This window comes from Mus pahari, chromosome 6 (genome assembly GCF_900095145.1).
Source record: "Mus pahari chromosome 6, PAHARI_EIJ_v1.1, whole genome shotgun sequence".
In the NCBI taxonomy this organism is placed as follows: domain Eukaryota; kingdom Metazoa; phylum Chordata; class Mammalia; order Rodentia; family Muridae; genus Mus; species Mus pahari.
This window is the reverse complement of record NC_034595.1, coordinates 5,017,509-5,041,561: the sequence shown is the minus strand read 5'-3', so window position 1 is coordinate 5,041,561 and position 24,053 is coordinate 5,017,509.

Below are 24,053 nucleotides of genomic sequence, written 5' to 3'. Positions count from 1 at the left end.
TCTAGCTGCATATATAGCAGAAGATGGCCTTGTTGTCCATCATTGGGAAGAGAGGCCCCTAGGCTATGCAAACTTTATATGCCCCAGTACAGGTGAATGCCAGGGCCAAGAAGTGGGAGTGAGTGGGTAGGGGAGCAGGATATGGGGGGGGGGGAGGATATAGGGAATTTTCGGGATAGCATTTGAAATGTAAATAAAGAAAATATCTAATAAAGGAAAAAAATTCCTCTACAACCTATGACTATAATTTTCTTAAACCACGTAATTTCTAAGAGCACTCTAGCATCCTTATACTTACAGACAAGTAAAGTTCTCACCAAAAACGTTCTTATCAAAAAATTTTCATTTTTTGCATTAGAAGACTCTTCAGAAATTAATTTCTAGTTATAACCCAGAGAAAAAATATCAGTGTGGTACCCAATAATGATTGTTACATATACAACATAAGCCTCAAAGAATATTATGGAAAAATGTGGAAATATTGTAAGACTAACATCTGCTATGAAATAATATCATCTATTGATAGGGAATTTGCATAGATGAAATTGAAAATATATGGTTCTCTAATTAAGACTTATAAAATGAAAATACCAGTTCACAAATCAATGAAAAGATTCAGCTCACAAGGCTGTGGTTTTAGTTGAAGACCAAAGACAATTAATAGTTTCTAAATGAGGGAGAAACATTCTTCTCCAAGAATGAACCCTGTAATTAGTTATTCAGTACTAACTAATCAGCCACCACCATACACACGTCAATAAAAATAAACACCCTCAGCCTGTGTGCATGTGCATGCATGTACCAACCCTCAGCGTGTGTGCATGTGCATGCATGTACCAATAACTAAAGCACAGGTCACAATTTTAGAAGTATTGGGGAGGACACAGAGCGTTAGAGAAGGGATAGGCTGTGATAATTGTCAGAGAATATTGTTGTTCCTCCTATAGGGTTGCAGACCCCTCAGCTCCTTGGGTAATTTCTCTAGCTCCTCCATGGCGGGGTGGGGGGCGAGGGGGGAGGCTGTGTTCCATCCTATAGATGACTGTGGGAATCCACTTCTGTATTTGCCAGGCACTGGCTTAGCGTCACAGGAAACAGCTATATCAGGGTCCTTTGAGCAAAATCTTGCTGGCATATGCAATAGTGTCTGATTATGGTGGCTGATTATGGTGGCTGATTATGGGATGGACCGCCTCGGTGGGGCAGTCTCTGGATGGTCCATCCTTTTGTCTTAGCTCTAAACTGGGAGTGGGTGGGTAGGGGAGCAGGGCTGGCAGCGGGTATAGGGGACTTTTGGGATAGCATTTGAAATGTAAATGAAGAATAAAATAAAAATTTAAAAATAATAAAAAAAATGTCAAACCATGTTCAAAAGAATGGTGCATGGTAAACAAAGCCTTGGGGAAGGTGAGAGACTGGTGACCTTCTTGGTATCTGTAGGGTTTCCAGACCTGAAAGGCAATGGTGGGGTCATTGGCCATTTGGTGGGAGAAGTTGCTATAGCTGGGGCAAAGTAGCTTACTTTTGGTAATATTAAACATTCTTAAATGCTTTCCTATCCTAATGCCAAATGCTGCTGGTTTCCAGTAATTAACTCCGGCTGCATTTTAGTAAGCACTACAATTTCAACTCTTTATGCTTAAATAAGAGCTAAGGAAATTTAACTCTTTCTTAGTGTTCTATGCTAAAAACCTAACTCTTTCTTACTGTTCTGTGTTTAAATAATCACTGAAGATTTAAATTTCTTATTGTTCTGTGCTTAAAACTTAACTCTTTATTATTGCTTTGTACTTAAATGAGCTCTCAATTCTGGCAAATTAACACATGCTGTTTAGCAATAGGAATTGAGTAAAAGGATTTATTGCTAGTGTTCTTTTCTCTGGCCTGGCAAGTAAACCAGAAGCCTTTCATTGGCCAGGGAGCTCATTACCTCTTTTTGAACCAGAAAAAAAGAAAGGAAATTAAAGAAATCACTCATTACTCAGACAGACCACACACACACACACACACACACACACACACACACACACACACAGGGTGATGCAGAACATGGTTGCACTATGTTTCTTTATTGCATTCAGCATTTTTATAACTTTTTTAGACAAAAGTTCTCTATGTTAGGAAGAATTACCACATAGATAAAATGTTATAAAAAGGGAGGATTTTTAGAAAGGTGTCAGTAACAAATCCAAAGCAGTGTTTCATACTATAAGTTCATTATAAATTCAAAGCAACAGGTTTCATGTGACCTGAGCTTATCATAATGCATACTTCTGCCTTCATCTTTGGACCTGAATATTGTTCCTTGAAAGCCAATTTGTCCCAACCCTATTTGTCTTTGGTCTGTATAATATAAAAGGCCATTGTATTTCTTATTATTTAACCTTACTTACTATTTATGAGAAGTGGGCAATTGTATTCTTGATTCTAAATATATTACATCTTTCTAGCAAAACAAATAAAACCATCTCTTAAAACATACTTCTTATGGGTATATGCCCAGAAGAGGTATTGCTGGATCCTCCAGTAGTACTATGTCCAATTTTCTGAGAAACCGCCAGACTGATTTCCAGAATGGTTGTACAAGCTTGCAGTCCCACCAGCAATGGAGGAGTGTTCCTCTTTCTCCACAACCTTGCGAGCATCTGCTGTCACCTGAATTTTTAATCTTAGCCATTCTTACTGGCGTGAGATGGAATCTCAGGGTTGTTTTGATTTGCATTTACCTGATGACTAAGGATGTTGAACATTTTTTTCAGGTGTTTCTCAGTCATTCGGTATTCCTCAGTTGAGAATTCTTTTTTTGCTCTGTGCCCCATTTTTTAATGGAGTTATTTGAATTTATGGAGTCCAGCTTCCTGAGCTCTTTGTATATATTGGATATTAGTCCTCTATCAGATTTAGGATTGGTAAAAATCCTTTCCCAATCTGTTGGTGGCCTTTTTTTTTTCCAGGTCGTGATATTATTATTAGTATTAGTATTAGTATTAGTATTAGTATTAGTATTAGTATTAGTATTAGTATTAGTATTAGTATTTTCTTTATTTACATTTCAAATGCTATCCCGAAAGTTCCCTATACCCTCCCCCAGCCCCTGTTCCCCTACCCACCCACTCCCACTACTTGGCCCAGGCATTCCCTTGTGCTGGGTCATATAAAGTTTGTAAGACAAAGGGGCCTCTCTTCCCAGTGATGGCCAATTAGGCCTTCTTCTGCTACATATGCAACTAGAGACACAAGCTCAGGGGGTACTGGTTAGTTCATATTGTTGTTCCACCTACAGGGTTGCAGCTCCTTGGGTAATTTCTCTAGCTCCTCCATTGTGGACCTTGTGTTCTATCCAATAGCTGGCTGTGATCATCCACTTCAGTGTTTGCCAGGCACTGGCATAGCCTCACAAGAGGCTGCTATTTCAGGGTCCCTTCAGCAGAACAGGGGAACAGGGGCAGGGGGAGGGTATAGGGAACTTTCGGGATAGCATTTGAAATGTAAATTAAGAAAATATCTAATAAAAAAATCAAATAAAACGTACTTAAGATTATTTGAATCAAATCAGGAATACTATAAAACCATTAATTCTCCTAAAAAATTAATTTATAAAAGTTCATCTTTATGTTGATCTACAGGAAGTAGGGTGGATTATGCTCAGAAGTCTTTAGGATATATAACAGTGTCAGGAAAGCTATATCAGCTGCAAGAAGCAATCCTCAGATGGAGCCTTTTGGAACCTTGTCCCTTTGAGCTCATTCATCTGAGGCATGCAAAAAGGTAGGCAATCTTCCAGGAAAGCCTCCTGCTAGCCTTAGCCATTCCTCTATGACTCCTGACAAGGCTCCAACTAAGAGACAGAGTGCCTTTTGGCTCAGATGCATTTTGTTTCCTGGATTTTCCTAGCCAGGATTTTGTTCCTCCTGTGAAAAACATTTACATTTAATTTATAAGTCATGTTTATTCTTGTTAGATGTCAGCTCACATCTATAGACCGCAATATGGTCAGTGTAACCTGACTCTGAATATGGTCTTCTGCCTTGTTTTCATGCTTTCCCAGTTATCATCTCTAGTATATCTACGCAATTGTGTTTAAATTGGTCAGTTCTGATAAAGCTCTGGAAAAGGGCTTCTTTGTTAACATTTAGTATGTGTTTACTGATGTTTGTACGTGTTTGTATGGTTGGTTGGTTGGTTGCTTGCTTTGGGGGGTTGTTTGTTTGTTTGGTCATGTTTTTTTCTGAACTCAAACATTCTTCCTTGGGCCATGACTTTTTAATTTTACTCCTGTATAAAAGTACAGTGAAACTGAAATAAAGTTGTCTTCAGCATTAGCCTTTAGCCCTTCCCTTTCTTTCAGGTCCTCTGATCTCATGTCTAGCAGAGAAGATCTGAAAAGGTCACATGAAAAGTCAATACTGATGATCTAAATACAGTACTCATGTTTGGAACTCTCAAAGGTATGTTACAAGTTTCTAAACATAAAAGGAAACAATACATTGAAAAGAAAGCTATAGAATGTTAAAAAAAACTTTATATCTGAGAGAGGATTAATATCTTACAAAACAAAATGACAAGAAAATAAGCAATGAGACCAACATATGTACTAAGCACATATGTTGAAAACACAAATAACAAATGGTCAACAAGTTTATAAAATTTGTTCAACAGGTTATCACAGAACTACAGATTAAAGCCCCATTCAGATTCAGTGGCACCCAGTCTAAATGATGTTTTTTTAAGAGCAACAAGTGTTAGCCAGGAGGTGAAGTAAAAACTTCCCATGCAATGGGGGGGTTTCACAGATGGTGGGAGATAAACTTATCTAGATGCCATGGAGTATTATATAGGTTCTCAAAATCTCAATGTTTATGTCCCACATATCCTATATATACCACTCCTGATTACTTACCCCCAAATACCTCAAGTCATTGCATCAAAAATGTAGTGGCAAACCATGGTTTGCTGCGGCACTAGTCACTGTACCTAAATAATTTAATTAAGTTGTCTATCTTTTAACAGAGAAATTGCTAAAGAAAATCTTGTGTCCACACAATGGACATTTTGTCATCTATCAAAAAACTGATGTCTTTGGAAAGAAAATAAATACATCTAGAGATAATCAAATTAGGTAAAATCAGTCAGTCTGAGAATGAATAATTTGCCATGTTTTGTCTAATATGTGGTTCCTAGATTTTACATAAATACATAAAATCTGGATGCTCAAAGTAACTGATGTATTTGTATAAGAATATCTTCATAAAAAACTATTTAAAATAGTTAATTGGATATATATATGCCCTGTTGAAAAATGTATGAACAAATTTAGTTTATATGTATATGTATACATTTACTAAAATACTATTGCTTGATACAGTAATAATAATAATAATAACAATAATGTGTCTAATAAAATACAGAAAAGTTTCAATCCCCCAAGTGCCTAATTTTCCTCAATAAAGTGTTCATTTGTCAAGTTCTTACCGCTATGTGGTAAGATGAATCAACTATTAAATGAATAATGTCTGTTTATAATTCATCTACACAGATAATTCCTTCTTAATAGTTTTGGACAATCATTATCATAAACGACAGCAGCAATAATAGAGTCAAATCATCTGTCCAGTAGATGTGGTTCAGCATGACCGACCTGTGTGAGGTCAGGTAATTGGTGACCTTGCAGCATCAGGAAACTTCACTTATTTCCTTTCCAAGTTGTTTGATTATTTTCTTATTTCTCGATCTTCCGTTTTTATTCAAACACAGTAAAACATTCATATTCATGAATATTCAGGCTAAATACTCAGCACTGGCAGCCTCCTTTGGAAGAACAACTGGAAATATTTATTAAAGATTTACACAATCAACTTTGTACCAATAACAAGAAGATGCTAAATATAAAACATAAATTTACCTCTCTTACATTTTAGTTTCTGAATAGTGGTACCTTATTTAGGGACTCTGCTAATTTTCTTCAAATAAAGCAACAGACATTGGCTCTACCCATTAAAATAGTTAACAGAATATATGTCTGAACACTCCTTCAAGCTCTGTGAGCAGCAGACACTGGCAGACCTTAGATCTCTGACCTGTTACAAGTAAGTATTCAGAGTAATGATAGTATTGGCCTCTGTAGGAAACACAGAGTGGAGATAATAGTCAGCCAATGCATTTAGACATGAAGAAGGTCATGCCATGCACTAATTGCATTGTTTTTCTCACAACTCAGACTGGCTGCATCTCAGCCACTACTTCCACTCAAAAACATTTAAACTGGGTTTAATGAATTTGAATTCAGAACTTCTATTTGAGAGCAGACACACAGGTAGTTGTCATACTCATTGTTTGATTTCCTCTTAATGTTTGAAGACACTTACCAGTCTCGATTTAATTATGAACATTTCTTTCTTTTGTGAACACTGTAGGAAAGGATATTTTCTACATCTATTTTGCCCAGGATGGTCTCTACAAAATGTACAGATAGTTGTAGCTTAGTTAGGGTTTCTGAAGGGCTATAATAGTCCCAAGAATGGCAAACCCTGGCCCCAGCACGGAAAACATGGCATTGACAGGTCTTGTTTTTACCCTCTACTCCCTTGCTCAAAAACTGTTGGATTGCATTTCTAGAGACAGCCCCAAGTTCTATTCCCTTATTTGCTCACTAACTCATTTCTAGGCAAATCTTCAAGGTCTAAGAACCAAAATTCATTATTTGCCTAACCTATCCAATTAGAATTTACCAACTCACACTAGTACAGATACCTTCTTCTTGAAACCATACTCTTGCAGAAAAAAGCACCTGCTTACTGCTGCTTCTTGCTGCCTGCCTTTGCCTGCTTGCCCCCCCCATATTAATAAATTATATTTGTAGTGAGAATTTGGTATCTAGGTATGTCCTGCACCAACTATGAGGAGCAGGGCAGTTACTCCCTTAAAATTACTATTGTTGTGATGAAACTCACTGATTAAAAATTTGGGAAAGGCTTCATTATTTCATCATTCATCATATACATTCAAATCATCCATCATTGAACAAAGTCAGGACAAGAACTTAAACAGCCATGATCCTGGAGTCACAAGCTGATTCAGAGGCCATAGAGGGTTGCTCCTTGCTGCTCCATGACTTGTTTGGCCTGCATCATTGAACACAGGACTACCATTCAAAGGGTGACCCAGCCCACAATATGCTAGACACTCCACCATAAATCACTTATTAACAAAATGCCTTACAGGATTTGCCTACAGCCTCATGTCATGGAAGCATCAACTCAACTCTGGGTTCTCCCTCTTTATTGACTCTAGCCTGTGTCAAGTTGATATAAAGCTAATCAGCACAACTGAACTCTTGTCAAATTGGCACACAAATGCATCATTGGTAAGCCACAATATTTTTTTCCCCTATAAGGTCCCACGTCAATAAAATCGTCACTGTAGAGGGAACTTAGCCAAGTAATCCCAGCCTCAATTCTGGCATATGTCTGTGATACTTCATCCCTGAGCTAACCTAGAATCTGCCACCACAGATAGAGACCCTGATGTTGCATCATGAGATGGAGCAAACCATTGAGAAAAAACAGCATTGTATGTGGCTACTTGAGAACCAATGAGATGCTGGGAGCAGGGTGTAAAGTCTTTCCAGTTCCTGTAGTGAACACGTCTGCTTTGCCACTTCCCTGCTTCTCAGAGTCTGTGTTGTTGACACTGTGCCTCCTTACCCCAGGGTTTAGTCAGGGTCGCAAGCAACACATTATAATATAAGGTATTTTATGAATTTAAATCTCACAGCATTTAAAATTTCTAATATGTGAAAATACATTCTCTTTAAAATAGTCAGTGTCTTGGGGGAGTCCACCTCCTCTAGAAAAACAGGGAAACAAGTAGAGGGATGGGGTTATCATCCCACAGTCAAAAACTCTGACCCAGAATTGTTCCTGTCTAATAGAACTGCAGGAACAAAAATGGAGAAGAGACTGAGGGAAAGGAAGTTCAGTGACCAGTCCAAATTGGGATCCATCTCAAAGGGATGTTCCAAGGCCTGACACTATTATTGATGCTATGGTGTGCTTACAGACAGGAGCCTAGTGTAACTGTCCTCTGAGAGGACCAACAAGCAGCTTACTGAAACAGAAGCAGGTACATATACCAAACAATTGGTATGAAATTGGGGACCCTGTGGTTGAATTAGGAAAAAGATGAAAGAAGCTGAAGAGAAGGGTAACCCATAGGAAGACCAGCAAGCAGTATCAACTAACCTACTCTTCCAAGATCTCTCAGACACTGAGACACCAATCAGGCAGCATATCCCAGCTGATATGAGGCTCCTGATACATATACAGCAGAGGACTTTCTGGTTTAGTCTCAGTGAAAGAAAATGCACCTAACTCTGAAAGACCTGGGGTACCAGGGAGTGGGAAGGTTTGGTGGGATGGGGATTGGTGGGGTGGGGACATTCTCTTGGATACAGGGAAGGAGGAATGGGATGATGAACAGTAGGAGCGCAGACCAGGAGGGGGATAACTACTGGACTGTAAAAAAAAAAAGGTTAAAGTATAATAATTAATAATAATAATAATAATAATAATAATAATAAATAATCAATGTCTTTAAAAAAATACAAAGTCTTGTAAATCTAATGTGCATTGACTATGATATCCTCTATAAAGTCAAAAGTAAGTTGAATACTTCCTTACCTCTGAGGGAAGAACTAGAGCACAGTGATGATCAAGTCGAAGTGAAATAAACTCCGTTCATGTCAATAACGCAATGTCCAATGTCTGAGACCCACTCACAATCCTCTGAGCATGCCAATGGTTTGGGTCAAGTCTTTAGCTCTGCCCTCTAGACACTTAGAAGCTCCAGATGGCTCTACTCCACTGCTGCTGCTGTTCACTGTGTGCATCCATGGATCGGCAATCTCCAAAGTGCTGTGGTCTTTTGCTGCAGCTAGCCTGCACTTTCAGAAATACATTCTCCTGGGCTCTCTTCACGGTGTGAAACTTCAACTTTTCTGCAATGACCCGGAACTTCAAGGGTGTTGCTAAGGATGCACCTTCATTCACAGCCTCTCCTGAGCACCCAGTGTTAAGCCTCAGCTGCTTTCCATGACCCTTCATGCTTTTATGTTTGCTACCAACTTAGTGACTCTTACACTACCAAGTTCAGCTGTCAGTCTGAACCTTGGACACCTCTAGAACATAGCTTATGTGGGTCAACTCGAGAAAATACTTTTCGGAAGACTTTACCTTAATGGTGTTGGTCTCATTTTTAACCATTGCTAATTTCTCTCCTCCAGGTAACCAGCATCAACTGTCCAAGTAATTAAAAAATTTCACTACAATTCTGTGATCTCTTGTTAATCACTGTAGACTCTTCAATCACAGCAGAGCAGACCACACATTCTTAATTTAAACAATACAGTGGTCCATATAACCTTTATGTGACTAAAACTTTCCTCTGGACCTTTACAAACCATAATTAAATCATCTTCATTCCTCTTAACATTCTTATCTTCCATACTTCTATAGATATATCACCAAGTTTGAAAGCCTAGTGGCGTTTTCATTCCTATGGTCCAAAGTTCTTTCATAATCTTTCCAAAAATCTATGCTCAGGTCTGTCACAATGTACCATTAGCCTGGAACCAATTTCTGCCTTACTGTTTCTGTGATGAAAAACAATGTCAAAAGATAATTTAGGTATGAAAGGGTTTATTTGGTTTATACTTCCACATTATAGTCTAGCACTGAAGGAAATCAAGACAGGTATTGAGATAGGGTAGGATCCTGGAGACAGGAGTTGGTTCAAAGACCATGGATAGGTGTTGCTTACTGGCTTGTTGTTGAAGGCTTGCTCATCTATCATTCCTTATTATATAACCCAGTACCACAAACAGAGGAGCAGCCCCATGCCAAATGCTCTTTGCTCTAACCACATTATTCACTAATGAAGAAAGTGCCCCAGGGGCTTGTCTTTAGCCCCTGATCACATGAAGGCATTTTCACAATTGATGTTCCCTTCTCTTTAATGAGACTACCCTGTTGCAAGTTGACATAAAACTAGCCATCTAGGGTCTCTTGAATTCATAATCAATCTTTCCTGAACAGTTATTTAGTCTAACTGATGCTAAGAAATCAGATTTCTAAAGATTAGTATTCTATGACTAATATCAACTGACCAAGTATCAAGTAACCAAACATTTCAAAGATAGGGACTTGTGAGCACTTGGCCTCATTTCAAAGATGCTTTGATTCAGATTTTTTATCAAATGAGCCAACAAGTTATTGTCAAGGCTACAAACATAACACTTTTTGCAAAAATGCATCTTTATCATCTGTTACATAGAAGTAAGCAATTAATTCATGCTCACTGAAGGTCTTGCAATACCCATTATTTAAAAGGTCAAAGATTCTTAGAAATGTGCACCTATTCCAGGCCTCTACATTAGAAGGATAGACATGCTGTCAAATCTAAAATATAACCATTGATATATAAGGGGAAGCTTGCTCCCTTTCCCTCATTGGACTTTTGGAATAAACATACTAATTCACTGACCTATGAAGCTCTTTGTATACATTAAAATGTCTCATTTTTGGTAAGTTGATTAATATTGGCTCAGTAAAATTAAGTGGTTTTGTTCCAGACACATACATCCATCCTATTCAAAAAAATAGAAAAAGATTTGAACAATACAAATCTAGCAGATTTTGTCTATGGTTTTCACAGTATCCTTCCTCCCCCATCCATAATTGATTCTTTTTCTTATGCTGCAGATCCAAACCTTTCAGTGATTCATAGGCAGTCCAAAGACTGTTAACAAATTGTCCACCTACTCTTTCCCATTATTTAGAATATTACTGTCTTTGATTTCCTTCATCTGTAAGCATATAAAATAGGCAAATAAATGATGACTATTATTATTTAAATTGGTCCTTCCACATAAGATTACAAGATCCAAAAAAATGTTTACTTTACTTTTATTTACCTTCCCTAACTCTATTCCTTCCTAGATATAGGCGCAAATTTCACACTTACACATTTTTCTTTTCTCTAAAGAGCTTGTTTCAAACCAGCTGCACTGATAATAAGCATCTTCAATTATATTTTCTGACAAAATGTCGATTATTTTTTGTTGTGAAAGATAATTTTGCTAAGTACAAAATGTAGGTAATGTTTTTGAAGGGATTGATTTTCCTTTTCTTTCAACATTTAAAACTTCCCTTTCCTTTGTTCTTCCCTATTGATTTCAGAGTAGCAGACCTATTTAAAATTTGTTCTTGGCTAATGGAGGTATGGATGCTTGACTGAGAAATACATCCCAAATTCTGCATAGACTCAGACATTTGAACATGTGGTTCCCAGTTGGTGGTGTTGTTTGGGGTATTTAATGGGAAGTACAGCCTTGCATGGGTAGTATGTCTCGAAGGATAATATGAGAATGCATTCACAGCTTCACCGTCATCCAGTTTACTCTTTCTGCTTCCTGTTGGTGGTTGAAGATGCAATTTCTCATATTCCTCCACCTAGAATATGCCTTATGGAATATTCTCTTTATTACTGATTATTGTTGTTTTGAGAGAATGGGCTTATCAATAGACATGCCATGCCTGTATACATATAAACTTAATCCACATTGGCATTGCTTTATTTTATACTATTATAAATAGCATTGCCAAGAGCATTTGCCTAGAAATATATATATATATATATATATATATATATATATATATATATATTACGTATTTATCTTGTTTAAATATTCTACAGTAATATTTCTGCATCATAATGAAAGACTCTGATCATCTTGAATAATTTGTTGAGCTATTTCCAATGGATTTCCTCCCCATTCTATTCATTTCAATTAAACCTGAGAATTCCAACTACATTATTTCTTAGACAGTGCTTGGGGTTTGTGACACTTTTCATTTCTGTTCTTTAAAGTATATTTAATGCTATTTTATTTGTCCAAAAGTAATATTCAAGTTATTTGTTTACTGAAATAAGGCCTTTGCATTACATGGCCTGATATAGGCTTTTCAAGATATCCTTACAAGTAGGATTACAGGCAGGAACATCATGCCCACCTTAATTTACATATTATACAAGCAAGTAGAAAGTACAGTTCGAAAACTAAGGTGTCTTAATATATTAAGTGCTTAAACTTCAAAATATGCCACCCAATGTTTAATCCACTTTAGATTTCTATATCTGATAGTCAATTTACAGGTATTTTTTACTACCAAAAAAAAAAAGAGAGCCCTACCATCTTCAGTAGTCATTCCATTCTGTTCTGTATTCTACACTTTCTCTAGTCTTCAACATTAAAGAAAAAAAAAAAGGACTTTCTATTTGTATAAATTTGGGTATTCTGCATGATTTATATGGATTGTAATTGACAATTCATGGAATGTTTTTGTTATGTCCTTTAGCATAATTCTTAATCCATCGTACTTTGTAGAAATACTATCCTCTTACTTATTTTTGTAACTACTGTGATGAGATAGCTTTTGAAATTTCTTTCAGAGACATCCAGCTAATGTGTATAAATCGTTCAATTTTAAAATGGACAAATGAGCCAAACATATATATTCCCCAAAAAGAAACAAAATGACCAATAAATATAGAAATCTCATTAACTATAACAGAAGTCAAATTAAAACTGTAATAAAAATATCATCTCACCCAAGTTGGAATGATTATAATGAAAATAAATGATAAATGATGTTGATTATGAGAAGAAACAGAAACTCACACATTGTTAGTGGAAACATAAATTACTGCAACTATTATTAAGAATAAAGGGGCATTTTAAAAATAACCTAAAATAGAGCTATCATATGATACAGATCTTCCACTTCTGTTGATACTCAAAGGAAATAAAATTGGGGCATTTAGTATATTACTGCAATCTCCAGCTTAGTGTAGTACTATTAATAATAACTGCAATATATAATAAGATTTAGTCTCAAAATTGTGAGTAGATAAAGAAAATGTGTAAATATATACAACAGAATCATTTTATTCACATGAAAGGATGTAGTTCCATCATTTCCAACATAATACATATAATTAGAAAATGTAATGCTGAGTCAAAAAAAAAAAAAACAGACACATAATGACATGTATGACACTTTCTCTTCACATACGTGGAGGCTAAAATTGTTGACATGTAAATACAGTACAAAGTAGATGATACCTGGAAGGGGTATTAGAGGAATCTGGGTGATTGGTGCACACTGTACACATGTATGAAATGAACGCATTATATCCTAATCACAAAGTTAAGAAATACTGACCAAATATAAAATTATAGTGCTTAAGAACAAGGCATATGAGAGGAAGAAAACAATGTCATGACATTCAAAACTACCATGATAAATAGTTGTTCTTATAAAACTCCAGAAAATATCTCATGAACATTAATTCATATTTTAACCCTTTCTTCCAGTGGGTGGGGGTGACCAGTACCAACCAGGTGAAGTTCTCTGACAGGACTTCTCTCAGTGAAGACTGAAGAAGCTTTGTACATCAAGCAATGCAAGTGCACTGTCATGCTCTGTCACTTGTATATCCTCTAGTCATCACAGCTTCACTCACTGGTTTGTTTCAGTAAAACATCACATGGGTCCACTTCAGCAAGATATTATGTGACACAAACAGACATTTTCACTTCATTATCCTTTTTGTTTAAAAATTGTTTTTTTCCCTTACATTAGCAATCGACATACAATAAACATAACTATACAAGCCACAAAACAAGAATTTTACAATACATTTTAAACAGCTTATATACAATATAATCTAATAAAACAATCTTAAATTACTATCAATATATATCAATTGAAGCAAAACAGCTTTAAATTCCTATCAATACACAATAATTCAAACAAATTACCTTAATTTCCTATCAATATACAATAATTAAGCAAAACAACCTTCCACCTTAGAAGATAACAACCATTACACAACAAACAACCAAAACCATTAACAGCAATTTAAGGCGTTGGGATGATGATCTTTTTATAATTGCTTCCTACTGAATTGGCACAAAAATTTTCTCTTTGATGCCCCAAGGGGGAAAATAGTTGACCTGAAAAAAAAAAAACTATTTATAGTATTTGTTGAAAAGTTTCTGTATTTATCCAGTCTCTGTATTGTCTGCCCAGACTATGTGTTGTTGGTTCAGTCTATGTGATGTCTGTCCAGTCTATGTGTTTTCCAGTCTTTGTGTAGTCTATCATTTGGGCTTGCTCTTTTGAAATTGATTTGCAGGATTTTTTTTTTTTTTTTTTTTTGAGAAATCAGTATCTGAGACAGTCTGTGAGAATGAATCATACAGGGTACTTGCTTTGTGAAGACATCATGTCTTAGCTGATAAGAGGTTTTCTGTGGTCTTCATATTTTTTTTTGTTAACCTTTTTTTTTTCTTTCCTATAGATAAACAAGTATAACGATGACCACATCTTAAAATATCTCAAGTTTCCATTCAAATATCAATACATCCTTATAGTATACTGGATGGCCTAGTTCCTCACCTTTTTTTTAATACCTCAATGTGACTCGCCTACTGATTTTTTTCTGTTTGTTTATGTGTTTTTACCAACATTAAGAAAATTTAGAGTTAACAAAGCATTGTTTAGTCTGTCCCTGGGGGGGGGGGTGTTATTCTTTCTTTTTGTTTAGAAAGCATCTCTTTTAGGTACAACTGGCTTTTTCTATGACTGCTTCTCCTATGGGATTGTGTGGTATACTCTAGAGACCAAGCCTGAAGCCTGTTGCTTTTCTCCCACTCACTTTTTGCTTCCAAAGCACTTCTGCTTCTATTCCCAAACTCTCTAAGTTCTCAGTCAACTCTTCAATCTTCTCCAACGTAAGAGAGAATTGTCAACTTTTCTGCAATTATTTTCAAAATAGTATACATGAAGAGAAAACAAAACCAGAAACTCCCCAGTGGAAAGAAGGTAGGAGACAATGCATCAGTAGCAGCTACTATACAGCAACCTCCTTAGAGAACATTGCTACCCCTTCATAATCAGCCAGATCAAAGCAGGGTTACCCATTTTGGTTTAAGCCTCATTTTGAGGCCTACCTATAGGATTAGATTTTTCAAAACCTACTTTAGTAAGGGTATTCATACATTTTGATCCTCCCCACTTCTTGCCTGTGGTTCAAAGGTAGGGGAGAAAAGATGGTAAATAGTACAATGGGGAGGTAGACCTGTGTAGAAATAGTTCAATTTCTTGTCTGGTTTATGTTAAATATTTACAGAGTATTAAATATTACATAGTAAGTATTCAATACAACTTTCATAATGTCACTTCTCAAGATCCACAGCTTATTAATTTTGATCTGACATATACTTAGTTTTTTATTCCAATGGACAAAATTTTAGATTATTCAGAAAAGTACAAAAAAGGTACACTTAGTATCCTACCACATATATTAAAATAGTAAATGGTTTTATAGATTATCCTCCAAGACTTTTCTATTCATTGTAAATATAAATGTATTTATTTGAGTAGTTGATAAAACAAAATTTAAAATAGATATGAAAGAGGAAGTCTCATTCTGAGGAGCCTGTTGAACACTGGGTAATGTTGTTGCTGAACAAGCTTGAGGACCTGAGTTTGGATCCTGAGCACCAATATAAAATAAAGCTAGCGTCTTATGCTTTTCACTATCCTAATAATGAGTGGCACCAATATATAAATATAGGGCGACATCTAGGGCAAGTTGGCTAAGTACCATGGCAGAAACACCAGAAACCAAGATAGTTCCTGCAGGCTTTCTGCCTTGGTTCCTGAACCTTGAGAGGAAGTTGTAGTACAGATGTGCTGCTGTGACTAAATTTCCAACAGATGCAGACTGGCTGCACTCTGTCCAGTTGTCCGTATCCGAGTTAACCACCTCCCACTGCACAAAAAATGCCAGTGTTTTGAGATATGCAGATTGATCAGAAAAAGACAATGAAGTGTGTAGTATGGTTTCCAGCAGCAGTTAGAACAGCCTCTGATGAACAGAACTCCAAACTCTTTGCAGAAACTTCTCTATTGTTACAAAAAAAAAAAAAAAAGATATTTTCAGCAAGTCAATTTCTTTATCTGATGTAAGAGTTGTCTGGAGTTTAACAATTGCCTAAGCAATTCTCAGCCATACAAGACTTCCTGGTTTGACAGATATGTCTCAGAGTAAGTTATGCAAAGGCTCTGTGAATCCTTCAGGAAGACCAACTTCTTAAACCTCAGAAACAATCACAGACTATTTACAAAAAGTTACTTCAAAACCCAGGTGCCATCACGTTGGAACCCATGCCAGCTATGATTGCTCTGTTAAAATCCCCCACCACACAAAGAAACGTACAATGCTGAAGAGTCAGAGCAGAACAGGATTTTTTAGACATGACAGAACTGCTGTACTCTTGAGTTCCCAGCAGCTGGGCTTGACTGTACAAAATCTCTATAATACTTCAAATTGAAATTTTTACAGCCAATTAAAAAATTAATGCCCATGATGTAACTTTATCCCCTAGTTTGAATCATATATTTCATGTTTTAATATATTAATGCTACTTGACAGGATGTATTTATTATTTAGAGATATTTTTGGTATACTAATTCATAGTGAAATGAGTAAGTCAAGCTATTTAGCATGTATATTATTGCACATGCTGTTTTAAAGGATTGAGGATATTTGAAATCTACTCTCTCCAATAGTTTTCAGATATATACCAAACACATGCATATCTGAGTGGGTAGTCTCAGTGACATACCCATCCTTATACTTGTTGGGACAATTGTGACAATGCTGAGCAGCCCTAACCATCAGGTGACAATAATCACATATTTTCTAAAATTTTCATTAACCTTTCCAAAATAACCATTTTTTCCTCTTAGAATGGAAACACAGTTCATAATTCTTTGTAATCAAATATATACTCATATACTCAGAGCTGGAAAGACAATTCAGTCAGTGAAGTGCCTGCATTACAAGTGTGAAAACCATAAAAAAACGAAAACAAGTATGAAAACTGGATCCCTGGGATTTAATGCCCCCAAATATATCTAAAGAAGCAAGCCAAGGCCATTGAGACTATCTCAAACTAAGTAGGATGGATCATTAGTAATAGTCTGAAAGTTGGGATTTGAACTATACACACACAGCACACATGTGATTACATGTGCTCACAAGAACATACACAAATGTACAAACACAAGTACACATACACACACACACACACTACACACACACACAGACATGCACAGACACAGGGAAATATCATATATTTGCTTCTCAGTTTGGTAATATTTGTTATTTCAATCACATGATTTTTCTGCTTGAAGTTTTATTAAAAGTTATACTAGAAATATTTTGAAATAAATTCATTGAGGTACAGGATTCTTGTTTTAACTATATATATGTTACACAATAAACATGCCCTGTATTTATGATGAAAATTCACAAAATTCTATAAATCTTCTAAGAATATCTAATCATCAATTCAGTATTCAGTAAAGTGATTATAGATATAATCAGTTTGCACATTGTCTTATAATGAGAAACATTTAATTGTTTTTAAACAACTGAAAGAAAAAATAAGAAACAACCTACTAAAGCACTTCTTACTACAGAATCCATCCAGATAACTTCCTGAGAATAATTCTTTTATTCACGTATCTTCAGCAGGTGCTTCCTTCAGCTTTATTTTTGTAGAAAATGTCTTTTGTCAGCAGATGGGCTTGTGTCCTGCCAAGCTTATAATGCAAAACAGTTTATCTTCTGTGGAAATAAGCATATTTGGTTTACCACACCTTATAGAACAATGCTATTTTCCAATGTTAATCCCAAGAGACACAAGTTAGAGGAGATATTTTTGAATTCAATAAAAACAAGGGAAATCTCACAGTAAGCATGTTTCTAAAGCAGCACACAGAACTCACAACAAAATAAAGCTTTAAGTATGTGATTTGAGATCTCTAATCTTTCTTATATGTAATTTGGTTCTACTTTTCCTTTTAGTGGAAATGCATACTAGGAGTTACATAATTTTAGCATAAATAAGCTCTTTCTTGGTATTATTACAAGAAATAATTAAGGTGAAATCCAGACTTAGAGCTTCTGTTTTGTTAGTCACTGTCTGAAAGAGTGCTTTATATGCAATTTGTATGTGAAGAAGAACACTAGAATAACATTTGCTGTACTGCTTTACACTTAGCTTGTGTGCTCTACTAGACTATGAGATCTTCGAGGGCAAGAGCCGTAGCTTTTTAATTATCTTCTCCCACCATTTAGCAGGGTACTTTTCACAGCATGTGTCCCATGAATGGTTATTGAATCACTGAAAGAATGAAGACCAGAGGGTAACTCACACTGTGCAATTTATTTCACTGAAACTTCTCCTATGAGAGCTAGACACCATACTTACATCGAAACCTATGCAAAGTGCTTCATGTTTATTAAATTTACTCTGTCTTTAGACTGCTATATACCTATATTCCTCATTATTAAGGATTTATTTAGAATGTGATAAAGTCAAAGAATTGACAATATAAAATAATCTTAATTATGTCAAATATTTAAATCAACAAAGCCTCCACGAGAGAGGCCCTACAAAATCATTAAGAAGGGCAAGGTGGGGAAGCAGTTCACAAAAAAGGCAACAAGGGATTTTTAAAAGCATATTTTGCTATTGATTCTTTGTGCCTCTTGAGTCCCTTAAATGACAGACATGGTCATTCTCAAGCTAACAAAATTGTTTTCTTCCTGTGCATAGTAGAAATGATGTTTAACATCAAAACAATAAACTTATTTCTATGTTGTGTCAATTAAGACAAAGATAGTACATAATTATTAGAATACACACGAATCTAGCACACGAACAGGACTAAACTCTGCAAGGATGCAGACAAACAGGAGTGTTCATACACTGCCAGGAGAACCCTGAAATGGCATGTTCACATTAGAAGTCAGTTTGGTAGTTTCTTTTTTCCCCAGAGAATCATGAAGACAAACTTTTATTTTTAAATTGTGAAGAAATGTACTACATTTATTCACATTACCTCCTGCTCACAGCCCCTCCTCCCAGTCACCCTTTCCTAGAACCCTTACTCCCCACCTCCCCACTCTTCTCCTCTGAGAGGGTGGAGCCACCCCCTGGGCATTCCCCACCCTCATGCATCCTCTCTCACTGAAGCCAGACAAGGCAAACCATCTAGAAGAACATATCACACAGACAAGCAACAACTTCTGGGATAGCCCGTGCCCAACCCAACAGAATACTATTCATCTATTAAAACAAGGGCATCATGAATTTGCAGGTAGCACCTTATAAAACTAAAATGCTTTTACTTTATAACCCAGTAACCTGCATGGTATTTTTCTAGTGGTACTTAAAACATATGCCTACAAGCACAGATGTATGTGTTGACAGTAGCCATACTCATAATTGGCACAATTTGTGAACAAACAAGATTTCCTTTGGTAGCAGGTTGGAAAATAAGTTATTGTGTATCCAGTCATTGGAATTTTACTCATTGTTAAAAACAAGGAAGGCATAAATCTGAATTAGACAGGAAAGAAACATAATATACATTATTAACTGAAGAAAGCAATCTGAAATTAATCTATTTTAAGTGCAAGGTATTCTAGGAAACCTAAGCCATGGAGAAAGAAAAAAGTCAATAGTTGTCTGACAGTTGAGAGGGGCAGGCAGAGCAAGCAAGAATGTTAAGGTTCTGCCTGTTCTTGTGAAGGTGATTCATGCCATTTCACATTAGCTAAAACTCATAAGATCCACAATACTAAAGGCAAAATGTTTTGGGCAATAAGTATATGACTTTGGGTAAAATAAAATTCTGAATTTGCTGATTATGGTGACTATAAATATGAAGTACTATACAGGAGTGTTCGCAGATATGATGCCATACTGGTAAACTACCCGAGACCAAGCATCTGCCAGATAAAATCAATTATTTGGAAATGAGAGAATATAAAAATAAGCAGAAAAAGAATATTCTACATTGGAAAAACACGGGGGTCATAATTAATGGCTTCAGATTTGCTACACGTTTTCTGACAATATTTCTGCTTTACATGGTATGTTGGAGTTGGAACGGTAGACATAACTTGCAACAGTCTACATTGCCAAGAAGTAATTATGAAAACAGTTTCCACAAGTATCCCAATCTATAAAAAAAAATTGGGGCTAACCACTTTCACATTTATTGAGTGCATTATATCCCTTTCCTTATAACTTAAGTGATTTCTTTTGAAGATATCCATGAAATAAGTTTTAATTGTTCAGTAGAAATTCAACAGAAATGTCACCAAATCTCCTAGTTAATTTTTGCAAACCTTAGACTTCTTAGTCAGTCTATAAGAATGTAAAATTGTTACCTTATGTCTTCTTAATCTTTTAAAATTTTCATATCTATCTTATAGTTCAATTTGTCAGGTAATATTTTTAAGAGTTGGTTTTAAAATACTCTCCTTTTGCTCACTTTTCTTTTTGCCTGTTTTGACTCATTTTGCCATCTGATCTCAGATCATTCGTAGATGACACTTCTTTGTGACAATGCTGAGAACAGCATCCCTTTCCCGTCACCAAAAAGATAAACCTACCTCCACCCCCACCCCACCAGACCTCCCCACTCCCTGGAATCTCAAGTCTCTTGAGGGTTAGGTACATTTTCTCTCACTGGGTCTCAACCAGGCAGTCCAATGCTTTGTATGTGTTGGGGGCCTCATATCACCTGATGCATGCTGCCTGATTGGTGGCTCAGAGTCTAAGCTATCTTGGGTCCCAGGTTAATTAAGACTGCTGGTCTTCCTATAGGGTTGCCCTCCTCCTCAGCTTCTTCCAGATTTTCCCTAATTCAACCAGAGGAGTCACCAGCTCCTGACCATTGGTTGGGTGTAAATATCTGCATCTGACTCTTCAGCTACTTGTTGGGTCTTTCAGAGGGTAGTCATGTTAAGCTCCTGTTTATAAGTGAACCACATCAGTAATAATGTTAGGCCTTGGGCTAACATTATATATGTGTGTGTGTGTGTGTGTGTGTGTGTGTGTTATATAATATTATATAATTATATATTATATTATATAAAATATAATTATATATATAATAATTATTATAATGTTAGCCAATTTGGGCTAGTCACGGGACCTCCTTGAAGTCAGACTTTTGTCCATTTTTTGTCACTACAGTACCTTCAGACAAGGACAAATCTGAGTCAGAGTTTTTGGCTGTGGGATGGCAACCCCATCCCTTCACTTGATGCCCTGGCTTTCTACTGGAGGTGGACTCTACAAGTTCCCTCTCCCCTCTATAGGTCCTTTCATCTAAGGTCCCTCCATTTGATTCCTGTGAATCTCTCACCTTGCAGGTCTCTGGTACATTCTAGAGTCCCCTTATCTCATACCTCCTGAGGTTGCCATTATTTCTGCTTGTCCTCAATGTTTCAGCCTTGTTTCTGCCCCCAATAAATGATGTGTTCCCCTGTTCCCCTCCCTGCCTTCTTTCCCACAGAGTTCCCTCTCTGTGCTACTCTCCCCATGATTGCTTTCTTCTCCCTCCCAAGTTGAGTGGCTTTACCCTATTTAACCAGCATACTTGTCAAGTCTCTTAGCGACTATAACTGACACAATTGCAACAAAGTGAATTTACTGAACAGATTTGCTTTTAAATAGAGGTTTTGAATATATGCTTTATTGCTTTCAATAATATGCTAAGCTAACTAAATCTTTCTTTGTTTTCTTTTCCTAATTTAAATTAGTCTTATTGTAGAAAAAAAAAAAAAGCCAAAAGCCAAAGTATCTCAGGATACTGGCAAGCTGGTATGATTGGATATTAGATGTTTCAATGACAATACCTATTATCTACTGTGCTCCCATCCTGGAAGCTCTAATAATAAAATCTTTAATGAGAAGGTCACAGGAGGAATGGCTTTGTGTATATCTGATCTCTAAGTGAATTCTATGGGGACATAGAGCCATGTGGGGACATTTTAACCACTTGAATCTTCTTAGATAAGAGCTTTAAAGACATAAATGGATTAAAAATGTATGTAAGACACATTAGGAAGTAAAATCTCTATGGATTGATGGCTCAGAGGTTTTGTGAAAGGCCAGAAGTTTAGAAAGAAGCTAAGAAGGGCTGAACAGGGACTTGATAATGGATCTAATAAAAAGTGAATATCTTAATTATTAAAGAAATGGCACTGTCTAACAAGGTGTATTTTATAGAATCAAGATGGCACTAACATGTATAACAGAGGAAATGTTATTTTAATCTTCATTAGTAATTTTGTTACTTATGTATCTATAATTAAACATGTAATCCTCGGTGACACCATAATGTTTGTGAAAAAGCTTCCTATAAACTTCAGTAAAGCTGCTGATCTTGAGTTCATAAACTATTATGCATTTCATTAGAAATGATATGAAAAATGCTTATCATGTGAAAGATATGTTGGATTAAAACAAAAGAACAAAGGATATTGAATGTACTTTAAAATGTAAATTTTTAGAATTTTATGTTTTGTTTAGATTTTATTAAGAAAACCTCTTCAGGTAAAAGCACTGAATCTATTAGCAATCTTGGTAAAAGAATTCAATAGCTTTATAGGATGCATTCATTCTATAAATAACATCGTTATTGGTACTGTGTCTTTTTAAGTCTGCAAGTCTATGGAATCCCCTTATAAATGAAGATTTCTTTCATCAAATGCATGTTATTTTAATTTTAGTAGATGAGTGTTTAGAATAATGCCACTACTTGAAATGATCCAAAGTATTAATTATCCATCCTATACAGTTGATATAGTTTCATATGGAAAATATTTACTCTAATCTATTATGTTATGTCTTCCTATTTAAAAGAGAACTTTAACATTTTGGTAAATATTACACAGTTTGACAGGAGCCTAATATAGCTGTCTCCTAAAAGGCTCTGCCAGAGCCTGACAAATACAGAGGTGGATGTTTGCAGCTAACCATTGGACTGAGCATGAGGTTCCAAATGAGGTCCTCAATGGAAGAAAGGACTGAAGGAGCTGAAGGGTTTGTAATCCCACAGGAAGAACAATAATATCAACCAACCAGACCCCCCAGAGCTCCCAGGGACTAAACCACCAACCAAGGAGTACACATGGAGGGACCCATGGCCCCAGCTGCATATGTAGCTGAGGATGGCCTTGTCTGCCATCAATGGGAGGAGAGGCCCTTGGTCCTGTGAAGTCTTGATGTTCCAGTGTAGAGGAATTTGAGGGTAGGGAGGTGGGTGGGTGGGGGAACACCCTCATAGAAACAGGGGAGGAGGATAGCATAGGAGGTTTCAGGGGGTGGGAAGAGGATAACATTTGAAATGTAAATAAATATTCAATTTAAAAAAAGAAAAAATAGAAGACATTTTATTTTAGAGTGATTATCAGAACTGTTAGAATTTCATCAAGGCTTATCTCAACTGTGTTTAGAGACATGAAGACTTCCCTGATCAGTAAAATTTCTGACTTGTTACTAGTCGATTCTTACAGCCATTTCAACCACAGTACCATTAGTTAAATTACATACTGAGCTTTCCAAAGAAAGGAAGCACTAAATAACAGATTTATAGTATTTTTTTTTTCTTGATATAAGGTGCAGGGATATTTTGAGAGCTGTTCACACCTGGAGAAATTGTAATTGTACGCACTGTAGGAATGAGACTGTGAGGATGTTGTACTCAGCAGTAATTTGTGCAAAAGAGCCACCAGTTTCATGCAAGAGAGCAAGATCAACTTTCATTTTTAATGATAATAGTAAGACTCATCATGCATGTACACAGGTAGCTGATTGCCTCATTGTCTTTTCTAGAAAAATAATTCTGAATGTATATGTTTTATATGTAGAATATTTTTACTAGTAGGTTTCTTCCTCCTCCTTTTGTCGTGAATTACAGGTATGGCATTGTATTGACTTTTTTGAGGCAATGGAGCTGTATTGCCTGTGGGTTTCATTTCAAGAAGTAAAATTATCAAAGAGCCAGTTTTGTGTCTGATAGAGCTAAGTATCAGTGGACTATGAGATTCAAAGA